Below are 15480 nucleotides of genomic sequence, written 5' to 3'. Positions count from 1 at the left end.
ACACTTGACAATTTTGTTACACATGCTTGTGCTCCTTTATTGTATTTTGCAAGGTCTTTCATTGTACATTCAAGCAGCGGGCATTGCAGCAGGTGTTGAATAGTCTGAGGCTCTGTGCTGCAGTCACAGGTGGTTGAATCAATGGTATAGCTTCTTCATTATTTCCATGGGGTGATTTACTTCTGTACCCGGGCAGTTGAGATATCACCACCTTTGCCATGGTTTGTCAATCCCGGTGGTAAGGACTTGACTGCTGGAATGTCCATTTTTCCACTGTCAGTTATTTTCTTGAGCCTCTTGTTCCACATCCATAGTTGTCTCCTTGGGTGTGGCATTGAGAGGTTGGGTGCTGATGAGGAAGCTCTTGCATGACTTAAGATGTTTGTGTGCTGCAGGATGGTCACACAGGCAGTGTCTTGCATCTTCAGTTTCTCAGTCGCTCTGCCCTGCTGGCCACTGCTCTTCTGGTGCCAGGCAGAGCAATGCCAGCTAGCAGGTACACACTGTTTAGACTGGTCGACTTCAGACATCCTGTGATGCATTGACAGCTGGCAATCAGGAGATGCTGTGAGGACTTGTTTTCAAGCTTTCCTCAAACCCTGAGGGATAACATTTTGCACTGGGGGTGGGGAAAAAAAAAAGGTTTCTTCTGTGCTTTCACATGACTTACAAGACCTCGGGCTTTAAGAACACACCAGCTATTGTGAGATCACAAGTTGGCAACACTCATTATACCACACAGTTGATACTGTAATGGACTGGAGTTTGCCCATGCTCTCTGGTTTGGTGTATTTCAGTCCAAAGGGATGAGCCACGCAGAGCACACTTATGTTATCTTTGCTGCGTAGTTAACTCAGATTGGCAGGTGGGTCTGATCATCCAGGTTAGCCTAACTCCAGGCATAAGCAGTCACACTGCAGAGGCAGGGTTATTTGGTCCTTACTTGTGCTGCATTCACTTGTGTGTGCTTCTACGATTTGGAGGGTATTCCTCGGTTCATTCTCAGTGAGCTGTCTGTTTTTTTTGGGCATACAGTGGCATTATGAGAGAGCAGTGGAGAATTGTCAGTGCGTGCGTGATTTGGCCTGAATATAGGCAGCAGCCAGTAAACCTGCTGAACACAAACCCAGATTCTGGTGAGAAGGGCATGTGTGGGAGGGGTAGGAGCCAGCTGAGAACCCGAGTTAATGATTGATTGCACCTCTTCTCTCTTGCTCCTCCCGTCAAAGTAAATGGGGCATAATGCCATCTGGAGCACTTTGGTGGAATCTTCCTGTAGCAATGTCCATTAATAGTCTCCCTATTTACCTTTAATGTTTTACCTTTAGTGCAACCTTGAGATTGTCCCTTGTGACCAGGCTATTTTTTTTCTCTAGGGAATTTGACATACTGATTCCCCAGTGGGCGCTTACTGGGGTGCGCCAGTGTTACTGTATGGACCTAAACCTGGCGGTTCCTGCCTAGAGGGCTCTCCTAGTGGGCCAGCTCTTCTGTCTGTGCTTACTGCAAAACCAGCTTGTCTTCCTCTGAAGCAGGCAGTACTAACGGCTGTCCGAGACCAGATGCTAGTCTCAGTGCATCGTTGGTCTGATCTGGTGTGGCTGTTGCTGTGTTCCCTGAGTGCAAAGGATTCTGGGATACCTGAGAGAAGAAGGGAAACCTGTACCTGCTGGTGGATGCTAGGAGACTAGTTGTCAGCAGATGCATCAGGTTGCTTAGGGTTGTAACCTTGCAGGCCCTGCCCAACTCTCCTTTAACACCGAGAGGCAGGTGTGTCTAAATGCTTGTGCTCCTGATATCTGTGCTGGGAGAGGCTCCAGCCGGTGGTAAATTACTGGAGGAGAGTGATTTGGAGAATCTAGAGTTATGAAATTCTTTGATCTCTTAACCTGACATCCATCTCCTACTCATCTTTCATCCCTCGCCAGAGCTTCCCTAGCCAAAACTATTAAAGGGAAACTACAAGCCATAATTTTTTTTTTTTTTTTTTTTTTTTACAGTTAGCCTCTCCCATGGTAATGATTTTGCAATTAGGCTAACTCGCTGCAAAACCAGAGTGAAAAGCCTTGAAACCAGCACAAGTCCTGACTGGTTTAGAGCCAAGCTTTTTGGGAGTAACTGAGCTTTCCAGTTTAGTCTCACTAGCACCCCTCTTCATTTAGCAGAGGTGGGGGACTTGTGCTCCATTTTTGTACACACCTCTTTAACAGGCAGCTTCCCCACAAAGAAGTGGAGTTTGAGACAAAGTCACTCCTGGGGCATCTGGTTGACAGATGGGGAAACTGAGGCACAAAGAGAACAAAATGATTTGGGACTAGATTCCAGGAACCTTACTCCCAAAGTGTTTTGCCTAGGCTACATTGACTGCTCTGTTAGATTAGACAACAAAATGGGAGGCCAATTCATTCCAGACTAACAGTGGAGATCAGTGGAACGTGGCGAGTTCTTGAATGAAAACCCCAGTGCAGAACTGGCTATTGGTAAAATAAGAATTAAATCTGGGAATGTTTCCCCTAGTGAACGGGTGCATTGTTAGGGGCAAGTTGGGATCTGTTATATTCGCAATCACGTTATACCCTTGCTGCCACCCTAATCTTGGCACAACCCGAATACAAATGTCTATCTTAATCATAGTAATTCATTGCAAAACAGGCTTGTCTGGCAACCTGGCTGTCAGTTTCCTGAATGGATCTTTTTATGGGAGCTCTTTTTTCACGAAATTATTGCTAAGCAGAAGAGTTAAGAGCTGCTTTTTCATGCCAAATCATAGGCTGGGGAAAGGTTGTCACCAATATTCAAATGTGGATTTTACTTTTTGTGGGGGCACATCACAGCAAAATCTTGATCTGCTATATACCATCAGTCCATTTCTCGTCCCCTTGAACGTAGATTCACCACTGACGCTTCCAAAACTGCTCCCTTGATATTATTTCAGTCTTTATGCCTGATATGACCAAAGCACACATTTGCCCCTATTGATTTCTAGTACCAGAGTCCACTTTTCCTCCAATGGTATTTCTAGTATAAGTGCTCATTGTTTGTTTTTCCCATCCAAGAAATATGTCAAAGCCTTCATCAGAACTACATGTCAAAGGTTTCCATTTTCTCAATGTCAGCAGCATTCATTTCCCTTGTTTCATATCTGTAATTTGGGGGCGAGGGAGAGTTAAGCATTTTGCCCACTTATTGTAGTATATAACAGGAGGCTACCATTTCCCCAAACCAGAGGAGGTCATGGCTGAGGAAGTCGCTCCCAATCTTCTCTCAATCTCTTCTTGGCTGGCTATAGCTGATCCTGGATAACTGAGCATCTACTGCCTCTACAGCTTGACTGCTAATTCTGATGTTCATTTGCACAACTGATTCAACGTATCTCTGTGTTTAAATTTCACAGCAGAAATAAAGTGCCCAAAATGAGGATCAGTGAGGAAATTTTGGTTAATGTCAAAATGCCAAGATTGGATTCCCAAGTCAGTGATTCTCTGTGAAAGCTTTAACAAGGGCCCCACACTAGCAATGGCTATTTAAATTACAATAGTGCCTACTGATCGTGGCTCCATTGCACTAGATGCTGTGCAGACACCTATGTAGGTACTGGTCAGTGGTCACCGTCAGCACTGCTATTGGAGCACTTCAGTCAGTAATAGATGTTATTCTTGTAACAGCTCTGAGGCAGGCAGATACTATTTCCACCTACGAATAGGAAACTGGGGCCCAGGTGCACTAAATGTGTGCAGACCATAAAGAACTTCTGGGGCTTTGGGAATGAACAGTCTTTTAGAAACTAAATGCGACTAATCAAGCAGTGGTTATCATCAAAAAACTGTAGTTTCAGCAGGTAGTAATGGCAGAGGAACTATTTTTGGAGTGCCAGAAACTCCTGCAGAGTGAGAGAGCTCACATAGCCCAATGTTTTCAGAAGTGGTTGCTAATGAGTGCCTATATTTCTGGATGCCTAATTTGAGAGAACTGGGTCCAAGGCCCTACAATTCCAAGGAGAATTTAGCACTGCTGAAGAATCCAGATGCAAAGTGTGTTCAGTCAAGTACCCAAAGACTAAAGCTCTGAAAAATATTTGACCACTTCTGAAAATGGGGCTGTCAGATTATACCAAGGGCACGTGTGTGAATTTGGCAAGTTGTTTCAGGGCTGCTGGAAGGCGTACATTGTTGATAGCCAACCACACAACTTCTCTGGTGAGAAGTGCCATGAGCAAGAGGTATTGTGTAATCCTATGGGCCTGATTCTGCTTCTGCCTGGATCCATAGCAATGATCCATTAATCTGCCCTTATGTGTGTGTACCCAGTTTCCACCTATTTATTGTACAAACATCTGTTTCCTTGATTATCATCTTTGATGTTCTGAGCAACTTGAAGGTATTTAAAAGGGTTGTTCTGAACATGCCAACCGCTAGAGAGCACTCTAAGCCAAGGAAATAACTCTTAGGGGTTGTTAACAGTGAGTAATGTAGAAGCTAGCTTGCAGAGTCCTGGTGATCTTGCTCCATAGGCTTAATCTGAAACACGTTCCATTTCTGCAAACAAACAATCTAATTTAATCTGCCTCTGTCATTTTGGGAGCTTGATGGCTGTCCCCTTCTCAAAGAACCTAAGGTTGGAGCTCTCTCATCCAGCCCATGGGGCTCTCCACAGGTCCAGAAATTTGGCAGCAGGGGAGGAGTAGCAGTATTAATTGCTCCCAAATCACAGCAATTAATACTGCCACTGCTCTCCTGCCAACAAATGTCTGGGCTCCTGGAGAGCCCCACAACCCAGATACCAGATGGTGCCAGCATGTGGGGTCCAGCCAGTGTATGGGGTTGGGCCAGCATGACTGACCCTGTGTGCCAACCCTTCCTGGGATCAGACCCACAGGACCAGAGAGATTGAGTACCACTGGTCTAGAGAGAAGACATATATGAGAGAGAGAGAGGGGGTAGAAGGGGAAAGAGGCAGGAAGGTGGAGGAACGTGTACCCAAGCTTGTACAGCAGGTCGGGGAGAATAGGATCCAGAGTCCTCATTCCCTTCCCATTAGGCCCTGCTGTCTCCAAGGGTCCATACACACCACGCATATCCCACTCCAAGGATCTGACTGAGGATCTGGGTTTCAGATGAAACTAACTGAAAGCACAAGGTGACAGATCTGAAGAAGTATAAAGGGACTAATGTTCATAAGGAGAGAGGAAGGGTGGCTGGATGAAGTTTTGTTTTCAGGAGAGAGGTTGGCTGTAGCAGAAAGGCGCAGGGGCAGTGTCCCAGGTACAGAGGCTAATTCCATGTTGACTTCTAGGGCCAAAGGTTTAAAGATTGTAGTTCTGTCTCTTCCTGTTATCCCCATCCAGACTCGAAGGAATTGACTCCAGCCATTCACCTCTAAGCATTGTACAAGTTGGTTATCCATTTTCTTTCTTTCCTTCCTTCCAGCTTTGCTCAACTGCTACCAGGTCCAAGGGTAAAGCTCTGATCTTTCTTAACCAGGAAACCAAAAGAAAGCAGTCTTCACACCAGAAGCTCCAACTGCAAGCAGAGAGCATGCCTCTCTGGTTTTGTATTTGAATTTACCAGCCTACTCCCCAGCCATGCTGCAGCTCAGTTGGATCTTTTGTTTTTTTTCTGGCTGCTCTTTGCTATGAAAAGTCTACTGAAAAGGCAGAGTCAGTTTGCTCTATCGCATTTCTAGGAAACCCGCTGTAGTTGTATCTTGGAGCATTCAGTGTGAATAATGGGGTTCCACAGGTACAACCATAAATCACTCCCCATCTGCTGGTAGAAAAGGGTTTTTTGTTCTTCTGTAACAGGCAGGACTTTCATGGATCTCCATACACATCGCATGCAACAGACATCTTCCCCCTGGGTTCCTTGAACAGAGCATTACTCTGTTTTCTGCAAATCTGGACAAGATTTGGGAGCAGACAGTAGAGGAGAATCAAGGCTATCGCATCTCTGTCACGGTTCTCTTATGCCAAGTCCTCTACAGATAAGCCGACCAATAAACATGGTCTCTTTCCTAAAGCTAGGAGATTTATGTTCAGACTATTCTGCAAATGCACACTGCCTTGAAAAGAAAAACATGTCACAGTTACAGCTACATAGGTACCTCTTGGGACTTCATCACCAGGGTATCTACATGCTTTAGTGGTTTTAATTCTCTCTAATGGCCCTGGAAGGAAAGAGAAATAAAATTCCTGTTTTACAAATAAGGAGCTTAAGTCCTTGTTACATGGTAATTTTAGGCAGCTCCTGGAGCTCTTAACCCCTGGATTGTCCGTATATTAAAGTGGTTTAAAGTGCTCGTTATGCGGCTCAGTTATGCCACTCCAGGGCAGGATTACCTCTTGATCCACACAACTCAGCTCCTGTTCTACTGAGGTGTGGCCACATCCCACAGACATGTTGTTCAAGTTGAAGGTGTGACTGCTCCAAACTCCAAGCTAGCACTAAACCAATCAACATTTGTGCAGCTCACAGTGTCAGGCGCAACGAGGTCCTAAGATGCAAATCCAGTTTAAGTAGCTTGTGCAAAGTCTCACAAAGTACAGCTTGTGACTGCCCTGGGAACTCATCACAGGTCTGCAGAATCCCAGTCCAGTGTCCTCTTCACTAGATGATCCTTCCTCCCCTGTGTAGTTCAGCTTGTCCTGAAAAGCACTGTGTCCAAAGCACCCAAGCCATTCTGTGACTGCTTGGCAGCTTTAGGACCAGCAAGGTGTATGGAAAAGAATTGGCATATTAGGAAAGCAGCTCGTGTTTGAAAGACTCGCCAACTTGTCTTGTGCATGATAAACTGAATGTGAGAAGACATCAGACCTTCAGAAGCCTATGACACTGTGGTAGGCTTTCTTTGCCATGCCAGGAGGAAAAGCAGGAGATCGTTCCCAAGTGCATAGGCCAGCTCACCAGGAGGGAGAATCCAGATGTGTGACCATTCATGCTTCCACACCAAACTGGAGGCCTGTTCATCACTATACCTGAAGTTCCAATGCGTCTCCTCTACTAAGTGAACACGTCTGGATTTTTTCAGATAATGGAGCGTTTACTATGAATACCCATAAATCTATGGGAACTCAGTTAAATGTTCTTTCATGTTCTGGTCACATGCTGAACATACCTGTTCTCTGATGCGTCCTTCCTACAGGGAAGTTATTGGCAAGGAGGCAGCTTCTGCTGCCTGTTTTCTGAGCAGCTTGTTCCTGCAGGTGTAATGAAGATCTCTAGAAGCTTTAACTTGTAAAGATCAAGATTAATATATATTTTTTTTAGTTTGCTGTGCAACAGCAGTAATCTGCCCTCAAGAAATGATCAGTCAGGGAGCGAGTTTGGAGTCTGTGTGGGTGGAGTTTTTATGGAGCTTCTGACTGAGGCTGTGTGGGTAGAGTTTCTGCAGAACCTGATGGAACTGTCCTCTGATCAGTCCTTAAAATATGGAAGTCTTAAAGAACCTGGGCATGTGCATCTCCAGGTTGGAGCAGATCATCCCTCCAGCTTGTGCATTTGGATTAAGGCACCAGGCCTGATCCCACTCTCACTGACATCAGGGGCAGCCCTGGCAATGCCTCTGCAGCAGATTTTTTAGGAAGCACTTAGGAGAATAGCAGCGCTTTTGTGTGTTGACATTAGATTTAGAGATTGGGTTGTTTTTCATCAGCTCGTGGTCTGGTGCCCATTGATACGGTGCTAAGGACTGCAGAGGTGAGATTGGTGCTCCTTTAGCAGGACTCTTGTGGGATTAGTTCTTGTCTCCTTGCATAGGCCTTGATCCTGTGAGGTGCTTGGCAGGTCCCTTTGGGTGCTTCCGGCCCCGAGTTCTTACAGATTTCACCTTTTGTTCTCAACTCCTCAGTAAGGAGGATCAGGATGTTGTGCTCCAAAACAAATATGAGCAGAGGCTGTACATTAGCCCCCACCCACACCTAAGCACTAGGAATAGCCCTAGCTGTGACTGGAGGTAATATTCACCACTCCTTTTAAAAAAATCAGTGGGATAAAGCATTGAGGGCCAACCTTTTTGGCAGGTGTGCCACAAATTATTCCTGTACCCTCCTGAAGTGCCACTCCAATCCCTTTCCCCTTCCCAATCAGCTGCTCTGCCTTATGTTTTCTGCCTGATCTGATGCTCTGCTTTCTGTTCCCTGCCTTATCTGCCACTTGCTGCCTGTCCCTTCCCCAGTTTGCCATAAGCCACACATATCCCAAGTTGGCCATTCCTGGGTTAAGGCAAGAGTGGGGGTTAAATATATCTTCAGAGACATGGACAGAAATGTGACCTTACCTGCTAATGAAGTCCATATTCGTGCACTTCACTTATAGACCTGGCTTCTGCCATTAGGTCCAAGAGAGTTGGCAGAGATGCAAAAGTTTTATTAATAAAGGAGCAAGTTCCCTTGAGCTCCACAACCAAACTTCCGTGTTTAATTGCCAAGCCAAGTAACTTTATCATGAGACTTGCAACTTTGGGGCAGAGCTGGGTATGCAAGATGGAAGTCTTGACTTCCAGTACTCTGTTCTAACCATTCGAATACTCCCTGCTTAGCTGATTACACGATCAAAGCTCAAACAGCAATTAAAATGTTGCAGCAGGTGCACAGGTTTTATTTCATAAGGTTCCTTGTACATTTTGGCAGTGTTTTAATTCAGACTGGATGGGCTACTGATAAAATCAGGATTAGTTCATCAGGGAAAATTCAGCTTCTTCAGCTGGTAAGATTTAGAAGGAATGGGGTGTTTTGTATACAGTTGTATAGTAACCGCTGTCCTTCAAATTCTGCACACCGCTAGAAAAGTTCTGTACTTTTTCAGAGTTTCAAAGCTACATGGGGGGAAAAAAGGCTTGTGAAGGTCCCTGTGGTAAAACTAAACTGCAGATTTGACATTTATGAGACCATGTGACAGAGGTTGCCAAAGAACATCAAGCGGTCCAATGTGATGTGTGGTTAGAATTTTGTGGCATAAAAAGGCATTCTTTTTTCCCCCACCAGGAAATTACTTTGCCTTTCTCTAGTGCCTCTCAGCTGAAGATCTTAAAGCAACTTTCTACATCCTCAGACCACTGTGTGGTGATACTCAGGGCACCTTCTGCAGAGAAGTAAACTGTGGCAGTAGTTAGTTATGTGACCTGCCCAGCATCACACACAGCTGCCCAAGTGGAGAATATGACCTAGTGTCCCCTCTGGTTCCTACTCCATTCGCCATTTGGCCCACAACTGCTACACTCTTTGGTAAAGCTAAAACATCCCTGAAATAATATACTTCCCTGCTTTTGAGAGAGGTGCCAGTGATGTTTTATGATCAGCAGAACACAAATGGAAAAGAATCTATTTTACTTGGTTTCTGTTCTTGTGTGATTCTCCCTGCAGCAGTATCTGAGCACCTGGAGAAGGCACTTTGATATGCATAAATCTAGCCACTGGGCACCACTGACCACTGCCTTTTTAGTGCCAGATACTCCTAATGCCCATTCGTTCTTCTGCCCCCCTGGGACAAATTGCACGGTGTTTTTTAGAAATGAGGTAATAGCCCTATAATATACATATGTAAGCTTGGTAGTAGCAAAAGCAAAGTTGAAAAAAGTTGCCTTATACCCAGAGTGGGAGGTGGTGAAAGTTTGTTAATACCTTACAAATTATCCTTACAAGTAGGATAAACTTTGCGGCATGCCCTTTGGCTTCAGTGGAGATAATTACACAATACCTAACCTCCGTGTCTCCCTCTGTTGGCTGGATCTTAGAAGATGAGACCTTACTATTGAGTGGTAGGTAAGGGAGTTATTCCTTAAGCTTGGTTGGTATAGACACTAGCAATTCATTTGTTTCTGAAAGTCAATCTCAGTTCCAGCCCACCGATGACCCATGGGGTGGGGATTATTTACAGCCTGCTGCACTGGAAATATTAAGGAGGACCTTGAAAACAGACACATGCTCTTTGGATACATCATAGACAAAGCAACAAGAGTGTCTCGCCATTGTTTAAGCCAAAAAGAGTTCCAGAAATTAATGCTGGGAGGCTTTGCAGTCTCCAACCCTTCGCCATCAAAACCTCCCCGAGAGGCAAGCTGCAGGCTTCTCATAAAGGGCTTGCACTGCTAGTAACAGTGAAACCACTAAGCATTTCACTGCTTGTGAAGTTAACGGAGTGATTGTTGGCTTTAGCCAACCCGACATGTTGATCTTTTGCTTCCTGCAGCCTGTTCTCCTACCAGAAAAAAGCCCCCTTCTTTCCTGACGTTCCCTCAACCTGCCTCATTCACTTGCTGACTTCTGCATTCTTTCTTCCGTACATTATAAAGATTAATTACTCCAGTTGGAATGCTGTGCGACTGGGCAAGGCGAGACATTCCTATATTTATTGACATTGCTGCTTTTGACTTGGGAGGCCAGCGGTTCCAGGCCTATGTGCTCCCCTGGTTCGCTTGCATGTGGGCAATCTAATCTTGTTATTAGACAACTCCTTGTCTGAGAGCGCGCGCAGAAATTCAGTCCTCCTATTGCTATAGATATTTTTTGAACAAGATCTCTTGACCACTCGCTGTCAAAGGTCCCTTGGTCTCCTTGTAAACCTCTAGATGTCTGCCAGATTTCAAAGTGAGGGATAGCATCCTGCTACGTGTCTTCATTTCATGTACGTGACTTCTCCAGTCCCTGTCTTCAGTGGATGTGCACTGTTAAAGCGTTGCTAGCTGGAGGTCAAGGCGTTTCGGTAATGGGTGAAGCAAAATTTCATCTGAGTGCGGTCTAATGGATGGGGCTTCTATTCCTGACTCTTGCCACTGACCTCCCATGAAACCATGGGCAACCTACTTCATCTCTGTGCCTCACTTTACCCTCCTGGCATGTGCTCATGTTGCAGTTTCCCTGGGCTTTTTTTGTACGTGCCAGATACAATATGGCCCTAATCTTAGCTGGGCACTACCAAAACTTTATAATAATTAATTATACAACATAATTGATTTTGAGAGAATTGGAATGAAAAGTTTGCAGAGAGAACAGAAGTAATGAACCTGCTGAATTTCACAAACATCCCCAACAGATGGATGCTATGACCTTACAGCCTGTTGTTTTGCTTCCCTAGGTCATTCTGCTCTTACACTAGTCCATGCTTTGTCCCATTCTGGATGTGATCAGTGTCAGAAAATGAGTGTACAGCTGCTTGCTAGCTCATGACATTACTCCTCTGGAGCAAGTGCTAGAGGACTAGACGCTTAGTGCAGACAGGCTTGGTAGGGAACCGTTACAGTAGTGCACTCTATGTATCCAAACAGTTGCTCTCAGCTATTTTTCCTGGATCTCCTTCCCTTTTAGCACATCCCCAAAATCTAGCATGTCTGCTGCAAGTACATTGCTTTGTCCAGTCAATGCACGTGTGTGAATAGATTAAAAATGTCACATCTGCAGCGGAGCAGTTGCTTTTACGTGGCTGCTTTGTCACTCCTGCTGTGTCCCCAGGATGGGTATGGCCCAAAGACCTCCTTGGGAGCTCAATGCATCAGTGGGTATTTTACCCATCTAACAGGTTCCAGATTGAACCCCTAGGATAATTTTTCATTATTTCACATTTTTAAGAAACGTTAATAAGAAAGACACGGCTATAATAATCACTTCTGTGTGTGAAGGGGGGGGGGTCACAGAAGTGCTTGCACAATACACACAGTGGAATCCTGATCCCATAAAGATGATAGCAAAACTTTCACTGCCTTTGGGGTAGGATGCACCCATTTTGGTAAGCACCAGGTCTGGCTAGAGAATATATACAATACATTTGCCAGATAAGACATTGTATAACTATTTTATAAGCATATAGCCAACTACACATTACAGTGTTTATGAATCCATAGTTAAATTGTGTTGTGTATGTACACATGCCTGCATATGTGTGCATGAATGTCTGCATACCTATACAATTTTTACTCCTACATGTATATTTGAATCCTTTTGTTCTATTTTATTCTATTTTATTATAATCTATTTTTAGCCATGCTGTAGGTTGTCATACTGCGCACAGTGAGGTGGTTTCTTGTTATGAAAGGTGCTATGCAAATAAAACTGTTATTAGGATTATATTTTGAGAGAATTTTCTTACCATAGGAAGAGGGTTTTTTGGGGGGGAGGAGGAGAGCTTCTTTTGTGCATTTTGGACCAAGTTTGTCATATTTCTTAGAGTCTCCAGTGACCCCTTTTTACTACAGACTTTCTGGAGTCCTCCTTGTTAGACCAAGAACTGCATGATTCATTGTGTGCTGGAGATTTAATACTGCACATAAAATATTCCCGTTTCAAATTTGTTTTCTTTCTTTCTTTCTTTCCTGGCTTCTTACTTACATCCTGGAATTTTTTTTGCAAGATTATAAAATAAATATATTCACAAATATATCCAATAGGAAATGATCGACTTCAGTTTTCAGCTGCTGTTTTTAAGGACTGGCAAATTTTGACTGTATTTAACTTTCTGGATGTGATGATTTTGTGTATGTGCTTAAAGAAAGGTCTTTGGTCACGTGTTTCCCTCCAACGATGTTCATCATTCTGTGCACAGTTCAGTCATTGCACCCATCTGATCTCTGCTTAAAGATCAGCAGTGCTGTTTGGTGTCAGTGGAAACTTCTCCTATGGAGATCCATGGTTTTTAAGACCAGAAGAGACAATTCAGCGTGTTTATAGCCTGATCTGCTCTACAGCTTGGGTCCATAGAATTTAGTCAAGTGGTTCAGGCATCAAGCCCTTAACTCGGTAGTTCTCAACCTCATTAGGTTCAAGACATCCCTTGGAAAACACCAGCTCTTAGTTTTCACTCACTTTTGGACTATGGAACAATAACAGAGCAATTTTTCTTGAGCAAAGAACTTGAAAAGACCACAGCAGGTCAAAACTTGTTAACACTATGATGGATTCTTATTTGAAACTGTTGGGTTTATCTTGTGAATCATGTTTGTGCATCTAACAGTGCTGATGTTGCATGGCACCGTACAGCACCCCTGAAAGGATCTCAAGGCACCCCAGGGTGCTGCGGTACCCTGGTTGAGAATCACTGCCTTCACTTCTAGTTGTTAGATCCCATCTTTTAGGAGCATCCAATCCAGATATAAAGCTGTCAAGTAACAGAGAATCCAATATGTCATCAGATATATTTTTTAATGGTTTAATTGGATTAGACTGAGACTGCTCATTTTTTACTTCACATGAAACATCTAACCACCATCCTGGGAGCATAGGATGTGCTATTTGGGATGGGACTCCTGTACTAGATAGCTCATAATCCTGACTTCAGTAGCTTATTCTAGCTTTTTTTCATAGGTGGTTGTGGGGATAACCTCCACCCCAGAGAGAACTTTTTTTCTTACCCTCTTTTCCTAGCGAAAGATTGGCTTATGTCCTGAAAGAAGTTAGACATAGCCATGTCAAAGGCTACCTGCCTACCTGCCCAATGGCTAGCTTGGTTAAAGGCACACCAGTTTCTGTAGCCAACAGTATACCAGGGAGTCATGTGTCTAGCATCATATCTGGCTGTCTTTTGACTCCTCAGTCTAAACAACCAGGTACCCAGTATCAGCCAGGTATCAGCCAGGCTGACAGTGGTCTAGTTTTCAGTATGAGGCTCCAGTGGGGCTTGAACCCATGCCACTGAAGCAATAGCAAGACACTTTAATGGCGTTGTTAGTGCAGCCCTCAAGCAGAATGGGTTATATATTATATATCTTTGCTCAGGCAACTAGTTTGTGGGTGGGTTTAAAAATATATGGCAATGAATTTAGGTTACTGTTAACTTTGGCCTTATTGCAGCCAGGGACCTAGGATCCATTTTTCAATAGAACCTGGGCTCAGATATCCCAGGACTCTGCCCTCCACATCAGTAGCCAGATCTTAGAAAGAGCTCAGATCCCAGTATGTCCATAAAGAACAGCTAGGTTTCCAACGAGCTCTCAACCCTTGGGGTTTGCATTGGCCCCGGTCCCTTAAGAGCTCTGCTCCCAAGGTGCACCTAGCACAGGGGCCTCTGAGACTGCAGCCCAGAGATTTCGGTGTCCAAGTGGCAGCTGAGCTCCTTTAAAAGTTTGGCCCCTACCGTTCTCATATCCCTCTGGGCCAGCCCTCTTCCTCATTCTTTTGGGTCATTGTGGGTATATTAGCCTTTGCCTGTCTCGCTCTTTGCCAGGCCACATGGGTAAATAATTAATTTCTGGGCTGTGTGATTCTAATGTACTTGGAGTCAGATACTTGTCATGCTTTTTGAGGCCTACACGCTGGCACAGATCCCAGTGAAGCCAGTGTGGGGACCCACATCTGCTTACATTAGGGCTGCATCTGGCCTTTTCTCTCCAGCCTGGTTGACTTCCTGATGCACATGTGTGAATCTCCCAGCTAACGCATTTCTTCTGGGATCCATGCCTCTGTCTATGCGCTGCAGCTCAGCTGATATCTCTCTGTGCTTAAATGACTTAGCCACTCTGGCACGTGAGGATGTTTATGTGGGAGGTCAGTTTTTCTGCTTTCATGCTTTGTGTGAACACCTCGGGGGTCTCGTGGCATCTGCTTGGAATTGCTGACTGGTAGCTCTTCACTAGTGGCCATAAGGAACTGCGGCAAAACTCAGAGATAAGTTGACAGGTTTCACTTAACTTGTGCAGAGATGGGCTCAGATCAAAATTGAGGCATGTCCTCTTCCTCCCCCCAGGTTTTTGTGGGGCAAAAGCAATTCAGGGTCTTCAAAGCTTTTTATTCACATGGTTCCTTGACTTGAGATGGATTTGGGTTCTGTTTTTAGCTCTACCACTCTGCGAGCGCTTAGGTAAGTGTGCGTAGCACCTGAAACTTGGTGAACTGCATTAGTTGCCGGTCCAGCAAAGTATTTTTATTTCACTTCAGGCTTTAGGGTAATTTTTTATATTAGCCCTTACTTCAACTCACCACCTGAGATCAGAGCCCTGTTGTGCTAAGTGCTGTGCATAGACCTAGCAAGAGAGTGCTCCTGCCCTGAAGGATACTCGGTATGAATAGGAGGGGAAGACAGAGCACCCAGGGGTGAAATGATTAGCAGCAAGTCAGTGATGGAGTAGAGAATAGGGTGAAAGGCTTGGTGGTGGGGTTTTTTTTATCATACGATTTTCCCTTTGTTGCAGAGGCAGAAGTGGTGTCAGGGGCTCTGAGCATCATCTGCACGGGGGAAAGACCTTTTTGAGCAGGAAGGTTTTCTGCTGTGTTTTCCTAAAGCTGATCAGACTCTGGTCTCCTCTGCTAGGATATGGGCTACAGCCTCTCAACCAATAGTTTTGTGTGCTTGGTTTTTTTTCACGCTGGGTATAGTGACCGCATGGTTCCACGGCTGTCACGGTGGTTTATGGATCTAAATGTGGTCAATATATAGCCCCTTACACCTGGATAATTGTGCTGCACAAGGGAGCTTAGTGCCTTGAATTTGGTGCTAAAACCTGTGTGTTGGTCTACCCAAAGTACCTTTGGATTTTCTCCATCCCTAAAGATTCACAATGTAG

The sequence above is a fragment of the Alligator mississippiensis genome, chromosome 6, assembly GCF_030867095.1.
Source record: "Alligator mississippiensis isolate rAllMis1 chromosome 6, rAllMis1, whole genome shotgun sequence".
NCBI lineage: Eukaryota > Metazoa > Chordata > Crocodylia > Alligatoridae > Alligator > Alligator mississippiensis.
This window is presented reverse-complemented; position numbering follows the sequence as displayed.